At 43.5% G+C, this 12,956-nt stretch overlaps 1 long non-coding RNA gene across 1 annotated transcript in view; it reads right to left on the reverse strand.

The window, feature by feature from the left end:
- Positions 1-497: 497 nt before the first annotated feature.
- The window catches only part of LOC134354555 (uncharacterized), a 28,027-nt gene continuing 15,568 nt past the window's right edge, over positions 498-12,956 (reverse strand). Inside the window, exons 2-3 of the long non-coding RNA XR_010019849.1 lie at positions 841-872; positions 498-597 (exon numbers count right to left, since the gene is read on the reverse strand). This is a non-coding gene — a long non-coding RNA (uncharacterized LOC134354555). The remainder of the gene's footprint in view (positions 598-840; positions 873-12,956) is intronic.

Genomic DNA, 12,956 nt, shown 5'->3' on the forward strand with positions numbered 1-12,956 from the left:
ATACACTTTTGAGGGTGCTGCCTTTTAATAAAACATTAAACCAAAATATTATCTGGTTCCTAATGGGATATGAAAGAAAATTTGACCTTGTCTTGAATAAGAGCAGGAAAGCTGTCCCTGCACTTGCCTAATATTTGTTCACTTTAAAGCATTATCAGATGTCCTGAGGTTGAAAGACAGCAAATCTTTCTTTACCTTTATTCACATCCTAAAGTTCATGGAAACTTCATTCAAATGATATTCAAAGATTTCTTTGTATGCTTCAAAATATACAGTTTAAAATGTCAACAATTCTACAGTGATACAAACTTGTTTATTGACTAGATAGAAAACATCCCCGCTCAATGTGTCTTTGAACTGGATTGATTGACAGCTCTATTCAAAAGTGTTTTAGTCCAATGTACTGTACATAGGAGTATGTTCAGTATCCTTATTTCAATTATATTCAGTTACCAGGCACAGGGACTTCATATGCCAATGTAGAAAATAACTTCTAAATTTATCTTCATTGTTTATTATGTTTTTATTCGATAGGTCAGTTTGGTTCTGGGTAATGAGAACAGAAATGCTGGAAGTACTCAACAGGTCAGGCTGCATCTGTGGGAAGAGAAACAGAGTTAATGTTTTTGGTCGGAGATCCTTCATTAGAACCGGAAAGCAGACAGAAGCAAAAAAGCTGCAGGGAGGCTGGGGGGGGGGGGGGGGGGAGGGAAACCAGGGTCACCATGGGGATAAGCTATAAACAACGGTAGATGGTGGATGAACGAATGAGAGTGGTTTGAGAGTGACAGCGTAGGCAAATACTCTTCGAGCTGGGAAAAGCAGAGCAGGAAGACACACCTGGCTGATAAGGCTGTGCATGTCCTTCATTCCTAGAGAAAATAAAACAAAATAAAGTTGGGAATATCAACCAAAAAATCACAGATGGACATTTGGTATAAATTGAGGAATTAAATTAACCAAAGTTGTGGAATTCCAATATTAAGTCCAGAAGGCAGCAAAATGCTCAGATGGAAGGTGAAGTTGTGTTTAACATTTACTAACTTGCAATTAATTATATTTATGAAATGTACGCTACACCGAACAGGTTAACAGAACTTCCCAGGTTTTGGAATAGAAATAGAGAAGATTTTTCACATCCCATGCTATAATTAAAGAATACGTTTTAGTTCCTGCTTATGAAAGATACAGGCAGCACGTTTCAGTACAATCTGCTTGTGATAACTGACTTTGTACCATAACTGTAATATAAATTGAAACAGTATCTAAGTTAGCGGCAGTAAGAATGCCAGAAATAGGACGCAAGCACTAAACAGGATGTTTGAAGTTGAACAATATTTATAATGAATGCTGTGGGGCCAGAAATGCGTGAGTAGAAAGCACTGACATTGGTAGAGGGAATGGATTTACCCGTCAGTAACTTATTTGATAGCATCCATATGAACTCTGCTCAAAATTATTTTACCACCCTATTATAGGGAAGGTACATATAATTTCTTCAATGCATTTCAATTTTTAGTTATTCGCCATGGCGTCAGGGGAAATAATTATGCACAAAAAGTCCTTGTTATTGCAAAGGGGAAACATTTGTGTTTTATGCGTAGAGCTGAAGGACGCCAAAGCGCTAATCATTTTATGTAATATAATGTAAGAAATATATGGGCAGAACATTATTGATATCTCAAAAGTTTGCTGCAGAAAACTGGTGTGGGGTTAAAATGTATCAAAACGTGTGGTTAGGGACAGGGAATGAATTACCCTTGAGCAGGCTGATGCCATGGTTGCCAATGCTCCACTCACACAGGCTCTTTGTAGACAACTTGAGAAAAAAGAGACACCCAGATGCATCTTTGTTTCCTGTTACTCTTTGGTTTCTTTATAGTGCCATCTGTGGATCAGTTAATAGATCTCTCACTTTAAATGCTTCAGAAGGTTTGTGTTCATGCCCTGCTTCAAAGACTTAAGCATAAGCATTTTGGCTGACATCCCATTGCATGTCACACTGTTGGTTTTGTCTGGGTAGCCTCCAACCTGATGGCATGAATATTGCTTTTTCCTTCAGGTAAAAAAAATCCCTCCCCTTCCCCTCTTCTTTTATTCCCCACTCAGGCCTCTTACCTCTTCTCACCTGCCTCTCATCTCCTGTTATGTCCACCCCTCTTTCCCTTTCTCCAATGCTCTACTCTCTTCTCCCATCAGAATCCTTCCTTTCCAGCCCTTTACCTTTCCTTCCCACCAGGCTTCGCCTATCACTTCATCTATCTCCCTTCCCCTGCCCCCACCTTTTTATTCTGGCGTTCTCCCCCTTCCTTTGCAAACTTGAAGAAGGGTCTGGGCCCAAAACGTTGACTGTTTACTCATTTCTATAGATGCTGCCTGACCTGCAGAGTTCCTCCAGAATTTTGTGTGCGTCTCTATTGGTTGTGTAACCCTTTAGCAGAGATGTTAAATCAAAGACCTCTCTATCCCTTCAGGTGTAAATGAAAGAGCCGATGAGACTAGTTTTCAAATAGTAGGAAATATATCCTGTCTTTCTTCACTCAGCGTCGTTACACAGACCAGTAGGTTATCTGGCCATCATTAAATAACGGACAGGAATTTACAGTGAAAGCCTAGAAGTTACACGCCAGGCTCCCAAGGCATTTCATCTGTAAAATATCAGAATATTATTGGTATTGGTATTGTTCTTTTTTTCACATGTCTTGAGATAAACTGAAAGGATTCTCTTGTTTCCTGTTTCTAGAGATCAAGTTATTATTCTGCATTGTTATTGATCGAACTTGTTCTATTTCTGTGCAACCACCACAGAGAAAGTGCAGTGTAGGTAAGCAACAAGGTGCAAAATCATAAAAGGTAGATTGGGAGGTTAAGAGACCATTTTCTTGCATGCAAACCATTTAATAATCTTATAACAGTGGTGTAGGAGCTGTCCTTGAATCTGGTGGCATGTGCTTTCAAACTCCGATATCTTCCGCCCGATGGGAGAGAGGAGAGTGTCCATGGTGGGTGAGGCATTCCAACACTGAACACTGAAGTCCAATGCTAGAGTGCCAGTTTTCCACAATTCTCAAGCTATTACCTAGTGAACAAGATTCATTAGCAAAGGCAAATAAAAATAAGGCAGGCGCAAGAAAGCAGCCATTGCTGGAGCTGCCTTGTGTGAGCAGGCCAATGTTAGTTTTGGCTTTGGTTCATCAGGCTTAGGCAAGATCAGGCTTGGGTAAGGTCAGCTTCTTCTCCTTCTTCTGTATTCTTTACTCCTTGTCTGTGAGAGCACAACTAATGCAGTTAGAATGGCTCCAGGGGCTGTGTTATGTTCTTTCTGTGAGGTGTGGGATTTCTGGGAAATCTCCAGCCTCCTGGATAACCACATCTGCACCAGGTGCAGCTCCTCAGAGAACACGTTAAGGAACTGGATCTTCGGCTCATATGGGAGACTGATAGATAGATAGATAGATAGATAGATAGATAGATAGATAGATAGATAGGAGCTACAAGGAAGGAGTCAACAGGAGGCTGGTAGCCAGGTAACTGTCTGGAGAAGAAATGGAAATGGGCAGCCAGTACAGTGTAGCCCTGTGGCCATTCCCCTCAAGAATAAATATACCACTTTGGTTCCTTTTGAGGGGGATGACCTACTGGGAGAGCTGCAGAGATCAGGTCTTTGGCATTTAGTCGAGCACAGTGGCTCAGAAAAGATGAGAAGTTACAAGGGCTGCAGTAGTGACAGGAGATTCCATAGTTAGAGGAATAAAGACAGGGTTCTGAATTGAATTGAATTGACTTTATTACTTACATCCTTCACATACACGAGGAGTTAAAATCTTCATGTTATGTCTCCGTCTAAATGTGCAATGTGCAATTGATAGTCATTTATAATAAATATTATGTACAACAAGATAGTCAATATGACATAGAAATACAGTTGTGTCAGCATGAATTAATCAGTCTTATGGCCTGGTGGAAGAAGCTGGCCTGGAGCCTGTTGGTCCTGGCTTTTATGCTGTGGTACCGTTTTCTGGATGGTAGCAGCTGAAACAGTTTGTGGTTGAAGTGACTCTGGTCCCAAAGATCCTTCGGGCCCTTTTTACGCACCTGTCTCAGTAACGTCCTGAATAGTAGGAAGTTCACATCTACAGATGCGCTAGGCTGTTCGCTCTCTGCAGAGTCCTGTGATTGAGGGAAGTACAGTTCCCGTATCAGGCAGTGATGCAGCCAGTCAGGATGCTCTCAATTGTGCCCCTGTGGAAAGTTCTTAGGATCTGGGGGCCCATACCAAACTTCTTCAACCGTCTGAGGTGAAAGGGGCGCTGTTATGCCTTTTTCACCACACAGCTGAAATGTACAGAGCAAGTGAGATCCTCGGTGGTGTTTATGCCGAGGAAATTAAAGCTGTTCACCCTCTCAACCCCAGATCCATTGATGTCAATAGGGGTTAGCCTGTCTCCATTCCTCCTGTAGTCCACAACCAGCTCCTTTGTTTTTGCGACATTGAGGTTGCTTTCTTGACACCACTGTGTCAGGGTGATGACTTCTTCTCTGTAGTCTGCCTCATTATTATTTGAGATAAGGCCAATCAATGTAGCATCATCAGCAAATTTAATTAGCAGATTGGAGCTGTGGGTGGTGAGAGTCATGGGTATACAGAGAGTAAAGGAGGGGACTTGGTACACAGCCCTGAGGGGCACCTGTATGACAGTCAGGGGGCAGAGGTGAAGGAGCCCACTCTTATCCCCTGCCGGCAATCTGACCAGCTACACAAGGCAGGGTGAAGGTCGAGGTCTCTGAGCTTCTTGTCAAGCCTGGAGGGAATTATGGTGTTGAATTCTGAACTGCAGCCCAAGAACAGCATTCTCACATAAGCATTCTTCTTCTCCAGATGTGTAAGGATGGTGTGTAGAGCTGTGGCTATTACGTCATCTGTCGATCGGTTGTGTCGGTAGGTGAATTGTAGGAGGTCCAGTGTGGGTGGTAGCAAGCTGCAGATGTAGTCCTTGACCAGCATCTCAAAGCATTTGCTTATTCTGTGGACATAATAGAATCATCTGGATGGTATGCTGTCTCACAAGTGCCAGTGTCAGGGGTGTCTCAGACTGGGGCCACAGCATTCCAAAGGGGGATGGGGAAGAGGGGGAGCAGCCAGAAGGCTTGGTACATATTGACACAAATGACATGGGTAGAAAAGGTGAGGAGGTCCTGAGAGAGATCTTAGGGAGCTAGGTAGAAAGCTGTATTAATTGGCGATTGCTGCTTGTGCCATGCGTCATTGAGGGTGAGAATAGGAGCATTTGGCTGATAAATGCATGATTGAAGAACTGGTGCAGGAGTCAGGAGTTCAGATTTATGGATCATTAGGATCTCTTCTGGGCAACGTACAGACAATACAACAGGGATGGTTACACCTGAACCCAAGGGAAATGGCCTCCTTGCAGGCAGGTTTGCTGGAGCTATTCGAGAAAGGTTAAAACTAATTTGGCAGTGGTATGGGAATCAGGGTAATAAGGCTGAGGATGGGGCAGTTGGTTTACAAACAAAGGCAATGTACAATGTGACTGCTAGCAAGGGCAAGCTGATGATAGGGCAAAATTACAGTCAACAGGATAGTTCGTGTGATGTAAAAGGGGACAAAATTGAAAAGGGTGACAAATACAGGACTGAAGGTGTTATATTTGAATGCAAGCAGTATACGGAATAAGGTAGCTGAACTTGCAGCACAGTTAGAAATTGGCATCATAATCACAAAATACTCTGCAGATGCTGGGGTCAAAGCAACACTCACAACACGCTGGAGGAACTCAGCAGGTCGGGCAGCATCCGTGGAAACGATCAGTCAATGTTTCGGGCCGGAACCCTTCGTCAGGACTGAAGAGGGAAGGGGCAGAGGCCCTATAAAAAAGGTGGGGAGGGCGGGAAGGAGAAAAAGAAATTGGCATGTATGACATCACGGGCATGACTGAATTGTGGCTGAAAAAAGTTTATTGCTGGCAGCTGAGCATCCAAGGATACATATTGTATTGAAATACAATAGGCAGAGGTGTTGGGGTGGTTCAGTTGGTAAAAATGAAATCAAATCCTTGGAAAGAGGTAACATACTGTAGGATCAGAAGGTTTAGATTTGTTATTTGCTGAGCTAAGAAACTGCAAGTGTAAAAATACCCTGATGGGAGTTATATACAGACCTCAGAACAGTATCAAAGATGTGGGCTACAAATTACAATGGGAGATTGAAAACACACGTCAAAAGGGAAATGTTATGATAGTCATGAGGGGTTTCAATATGCAGGTAGATTGGGAAAATTAGATTGGTTCTGAATCCAAGAGGAGAAATTTAGCTTATTAGAGCAGCTCATGGTTTAATGTAAAGGAAACCAGGGAAGGCAGAGATCATGATATGATAGAATTCACCCTGCAGTTTGAAAGGAAGGAGCTAAAATCAGTTATACAATGGAATAAAGGGAATTATAGAGGCATGATAGAGGAGTGAGCCTAAGTTAATTGGAAGGCACACCAGCAGGGATGATTGCAGAGAAGCGTTGGCTGGAGTTTCTGGGAGCAGTTCAGAAGGCCCAGGAAAGAAGAAGTATTCTAAAGGCAGGGTGATGCAACCATGGCTGACAACTGAAGTATAAGCCAACATAAAAGCTAAAGAGAGGGCATGTAATACTGCAAAAACTAGTTGGAAGTTAGAGGATTGGAAAGCTTTTAAAAATCAGCAGAAGACAACTAAAAGAGTCATAAAGAGGGAAAAGATGGAATACAAAAGTAAGTTAGCCAATAATATCAAAGAGAATACCAGAAGTTTCTTTAGATATATAAAGAGTGAAAGAGGCAAGAGTAGATATCAGACCACTGGAAAATGATGCTGGAGAGATAGTAACGGGGGCTAGGAAATGGCAGATGAATTGAAATAAGTATTTTGCATCAGTCTTTACTGTGGAAGACTCTAACAGTATGCTGGGTGTTCGAGAGTGTCAGCGGGCAGAAGTGAGTGAAGTTGCCATTACTAGGCGCTTTGCTTGGGAAGCTGAAAGGTTTGCAGACAGATAAATCAAGTGGACCAAATAGTCTACACCCCTGGATTCTGAAAGAGGTGGCAAAAGAGATTGTGGAGGCATTGCTAATGATCTTTTAAGAAACAATTGATTCTGCCATGATTCCGAAGGACTGGAAAATTGCAAATGTCACTCCATTATTCACAAAGGGGGAGAGGTAGAAGAAAGGAAATTATAAGCCAGTTAGAGTGACCTCAGTGGCTGGGAAGATGTTGGAGTTGATTGTTAAGGCTGTGGTTTTAGGGAACAGATGCACATAATAAAACAGGCCACAGTCAGCAAGGTTTCCCAAAGGGTAAAACTTGCCTAACAAAGCAGTTGGAATTCTTCAAAGATATAACAAGTAGGACAGACAAGGGAGAATCAGTTGATGTGTACTTGGATTTTCAGAAGGCCTTTGACAAGGTGCCCACATGAGGCTACTTAACAAGTTAAGAGCCGATGGTATTAGAGAAAAGATACTAGTGTGGATAGAGCACTGGCTAATTAGCAGGAGGCAAAGAGTGGGAATAAAGGGAGCTTTTTCTGGTTGGCTGCCAGTGACTAGTGGTGTTCTACAGGGGTCTGTGTTGGGACCACTTCTTTTTATTTTTTCTGTCAAAAATTATTTGAATGACAGAACTGACAGCTTTGTGGCCAAGTGTGCGGATGATACAAAGAGTGGTGGAAGTGCAGGCAGTGTCCATGGCGCAGAGAGGCTGCAGGAGGACTTCGGCAGATTTGGAGAAAGGGGAAAGAAGTGGCAGATGGAATAAAGCATAGGGAGTATCTGGTCGTGCACTTTGGTAAGAGTAAAGGCATGAAAGAATTTTCAACATGGGAAGAAAATTCAAACATAAAGGGACTTGAAAGTCCTCATGCAGGATTCCCTAAAGTTTAATTTGCAGATTGAATCAGTGGTGAGGAAGGCAAATATAATGTTAGCATTCATTTTGAGAGGACTAGAATATAAAAGCAATGATGTAATGTTGAGGCTTTATAAGGCATGGGAGAAGCCTCATTTGGAGTATTATGAGCAATTTTGGACCTTTTATCTAAGAAAGGACGTGCTGACATTGGAGAGAGTTCAAAGCAGGTTCATGAAAATAATTCCAGGATTGAAAGATTTATCATATGTTTGTTGGCTCTGGGCCTGTACTCACCGGACTTCAGAAGAATGATGGGGGATCTCATTAAAACCTATTGAATGTTGAAAGGCCTTGATAGAGTGGATGTGGAAGGAATGTTTCCTATGGTGGGTGAGTCTAGGACTAGAGAACACAGCCTCAGAATAGAGGGATGTCCATTTAAAACAGAGATGTGGAGGAATTTCTTTAGTCATAGAATGCAGAATATATAGAATTTGTTGCTACAGGTGACTGTCGAGGCCAAGTCATTGCGTATATTTAAGGCAGAGACTTATTGATTCTTGATTAGTCAGGGCATGAAGGGTTATAGGGAGAAGGCAGGAAATTGGGGCCAAGTGGGAAACATACCAGCCATGATGAAGTGGCAAAGCAGATTCAATGGGTCAAATGACCTAATTCTGCTCCCATATCTTTTGGTTTTATGGTCTTAGTGCAATCTATTCTCATTGCCTTTGAAGCATGTACGTGGATCAACCCTTGTTCCTGCAGATGCAAGACCTTTCCCTAACAGCCTATCTCCCTTATGCAGTGATCCAGTACAGCATCGCACAATCTTGAAGGCCACTCTCTCCCATGCTGTGCTATTCTTCAACCTTTCCCAGAAAAGAATCACATCCTGCACAACTGATGCACCTGAACCTATCACAATTAAACTGAGGGAAGAGCCCTCCTTTAATTGGTGCTAGCCACGCACTGTATTAGCACTCATAGGGCGATCACTCGAGTTGAGTATGATATTCTCCTAATGGGTTATTTTCTTAATGGAGGATGCCTGTGCGTGACTTTGTTTAACATGAGGAGGCTGATGGACCGGCAGCTCCCAAAAGGCCTTGACAAACCAGGGTCAGGATCCAGTCACGTGAGATGCAAGGCGACTGGGGGACGCTTCACTGCTGCAGCCTTCCTCCGCCTTCACTGCCATTCTGATGTGTCATCATCTCCCACCCACTCCACCATTCTTGGTTAGATCCCTCTTTTTCTGGGATCCCCCCCACTTAAGCTTGCCACTGCGGGTGACTCTCAGGATCACAGTTCACAAGCTTCTCCACGACGGCACAGTGATGATCCTCAGAAAAGGCTCACAGTATCACCACCCTGCTGACACTTACAGCCAGTTAATTGTCAGTTTATCGAAGGCTGGATGTTGAAGTTATTTGAATGAGCAGACAGCACCAAAGTGGCATGCACAGACTGCCATAGCTCATGTTTTTCGGGAGACTCTGATTTAGCCCCTGAGAGCCTTATCACCCACAATGCATTCTGATGTATTTTGTTTGTTCTAATGTAGTATGCAGAGAATCACTTAATTGAACCATTAGCTGAAAGTAAAGCAATTTTCTCAGTGGGAGAGTGCTTTAGATAGACAGCCGAAGTACAGACAGAGACAGCAGCACAATGTGGAGCTCTCACCAAGTCTTCAGTCACTCTTACTGGCCGTAATTATTCATCCAAGACTGTTTAACTGAGAGATAAACACAGGCTTTCTGGTTCCAGCTAAGTAATGCTGACACCCATTCCAAGCTCTCTATAAGATCATGGCAAATATAAATCACAGATGATGATTGTTGCTGCAAAATCATCACTGTCAGAAATGGCAATGAAGGTGATTATCACCTTGGGATGGGAAGGAAAATGATAGTTCTGGATCAAGGGCGATATGCAGTGGGGCAGGATGGGTATAATGGGCATCCAATCACCACTTTCATTTCTCTAATTGTGAGTTAAATATTATTACTTACGTGCATCTCATGATGCACTTTGCCAAAGTGAGATAATGAGAAAAACAAGATAGCAAGATTGTGGAACTAGATAGCAAGATAGTGGAACAGGATAGTGAGATAGAACATAGAACATAGAATAGTACAGCACAGTACAGGCCCTTTGGCCCACAATGTTGTGCCGACCCTCAAACCCTGCCTCCCATATAACCCCCCACATTAAATTCCTCCATATACCTGTCTGGTAGTCTCTTAAACTTCACTAGTGTATCTGCCTCCACCAGTGACTCAGGCAGTATATTCCACGTACCAACCACTCACTGAGTGAAAAACTTTCGTCTAATATCCCCCTTGAACTTTCCACCCCTTACCTTAAAGCCATGTCCTCTTGTATTGAGCAGTGGTGTCCTGGGGAAGAGGTGCTGGCTATCCACTCTATCTATTCCTCTTATTATCTTGTACACCTCTATCATGTCTCCTCTCACCCTCCTTCTTCCCAAAGAGTAAAGCCCTAGCTCCCTTAATCTCTGATCATAATGCATACTCTCTAAACCAGGCAGCATCCTGGTAAATTTCCTCCGTACCTTTTCCAATGCTTCCACATCCTTCTTATAGTGAGGCAACCAGAACTGGACACAGTACTCCAAGTGTGGCCTAACCAGAGTTTTATAGAGCTGCATCATTACATCGCGACTCTTAAACTCTATCCCTCGACTTATGAAAGCTAACACCCCATAAGCTTTCTTAACTACCCTATCCACCTGTGAGGCAACTTTCAGGGATCTGTGGATATGTACCCCCAGATCCCTCTGCTCCTCCACACTACCAAGTATCCTGCCATTTACTTTGTACTCCGCCTTGGAGTTTGTCCTTCCAAAGTGTACCACCTCACACTTCTCCAGGTTGAACTCCATCTGCCACTTCTCAGCCCACTTCTGCATTCTATCAGTGCCTCTCTGCAATCTTTGACAATCCTCTACACTATCTACAACACCACCAACCTTTGTGTCATCTGCAAAATTGCCAACCCACCCTTCTACCCCCACATCCAGGTCATTAATAAAAATCAGGAAAAGTAGAGGTCCCAGAACAGATCCTTGTGGGACACCACTAGTCACAATTCTCCAATCTGAATGTACTCCCTCCACCATGACCCTCTGCCTTCTTCAGGCATCCCATCCTGAATCCACCTGGCCAAACTTCCCTGGATCCCATGCCTTCTGACTCTCTGAATAAGCCTACCGCATAGAACCTTGTCAAATGCCTTACTAAAATCCATATAGATGACGTCCACTGCACTACCCTCATCTATCTGCCTGGTCACCTCCTCAAAGAACTCTATCAGGCTTGTTAGACACAATCTGCCCTTCACAAAGCCATGCTGACTGTCCCTGATCAGACCATGATTCTCTAAATGCCCAGAGATCCTATCTCTAAGAATCTTTTCCAACAGCTTTCCCACCACAGAGTATGGCTGACTGGTCTATAATTACCCGGACTATCCCTACTACTTTTTTTGAACAAGGGGACAACATTCGCCTCCCTCCAATCCTCCGGTACCATTCCCGTGGACAATGAGGACATAACGATCCTAGCCAGAGGCTCAGCAATCTCTTCCCTTGCCTCGTGGAGCAGCCTGGGGAATATTCCATCAGGCCCCAGGAACTTATCCGTCCTGATGTATTTTAACTAATCCAACTCCTCTTCTCCCTTAATATCAACATGCGCCAGAATATCAACCTCACTCGTATTGTGCTCACCGTCATCAAGTTCCCTCTCATTGGTGAATATCGAAGAGAAGTATTCATTGAGGATCTCGCTCACTTCCACTGCCTCCAGGCACATCTTCCCACCTTTATCTCTAATCTGTCCTACCTTCACTCCTGTCATCCTTTTGTTCTTCACATAATTGAAGAATGCCTTGGGGTTTTCCTTTACTCTACTTGCCAAGGCCTTCTCATGCCCCTTTCTTGCTTTTCTCAGCCCCTTCTTAAGCTCCTATCTTTCTTTCCTATATTCCTCAATAGACCCATCTGATCCTTGCTTCCTAAACCTCATGTATGCTGCCTTCTTCCTCCTGACTAGATTTTCCACCTCACTTGTCACCCATGGTTTTTTCACCCTACCATTCTTTATCTTCCTCGCCAGGACAAATTTATCCCTAACATCCTGCAAGAGATCTCTAAACATTGGCCACATGTCCATAGTACAGTTCCCTGCAAAAACATCATCCCAATTCACACCCGCAAGTTCTAGCCTTATAGCCTCATAATTTGCCCTTCCCCAATTAAAAATTTTCCTGTCCTCTCTGATTCTATCCTTTCCCATGATAATGCTAAAGGCCAGGGAACGGTGGTCACTGTCCCCCAGATGCTCACCCACTGAGAGATCTGTGACCTGACCCGGTTCATTACCTAGTACTAGATCTAGTATGGCATTCCCCCTAGTCGGCCTGTCCACATACTGTGACAGGAATCCGCCCTGGACACACTTAACAAACTCTGCCCCGTCTAAACCCTAGGAACTAATCAGGTGCCAATCAATATTAGGGAAGTTAAAGTCACTCATGATAACAACCCTGTTATTTTTGTACCTTTCCAAAATCTGCCTCCCAATCTGCTCCTCTGTATCTCTGCTGCTACCAGGGGGCCTATAGAATACCCCCAACAGAGTAACCGGTAGGCTCCCCTCCTGTTCCTGACTTCCATCCATACTGACTCAAAAGAGGATCCTGCTACATTGCCCACCCTTTCTGTAGCTATAATAGTATCCTTGACCAGTAATGCCACCCCTCCTCCCCTGTTTCCGCCCTCTCTATCCCTTTTAAAGCACTGAAATCCAGGAATATTGAGAATCCATTCCTGCCCTGGTGCCAGCCAAGTGTCTGTAATGGCCACTACATCATAATTCCATGCATGTATCCAAGCTCTCAGTTCATCACCTTTGCTCCTGATGCTTCTTGCATTGAGGTACACACACTTCAGCCCTTCTACCTTACTACATTTACACCCTTTATTCTGTTTCTCTTTCCTCAAAGCCTCTTTATAGGTTAGATCTGG

This window comes from Mobula hypostoma, chromosome 12 (assembly GCF_963921235.1).
Source record: "Mobula hypostoma chromosome 12, sMobHyp1.1, whole genome shotgun sequence".
In the NCBI taxonomy this organism is placed as follows: domain Eukaryota; kingdom Metazoa; phylum Chordata; class Chondrichthyes; order Myliobatiformes; family Myliobatidae; genus Mobula; species Mobula hypostoma.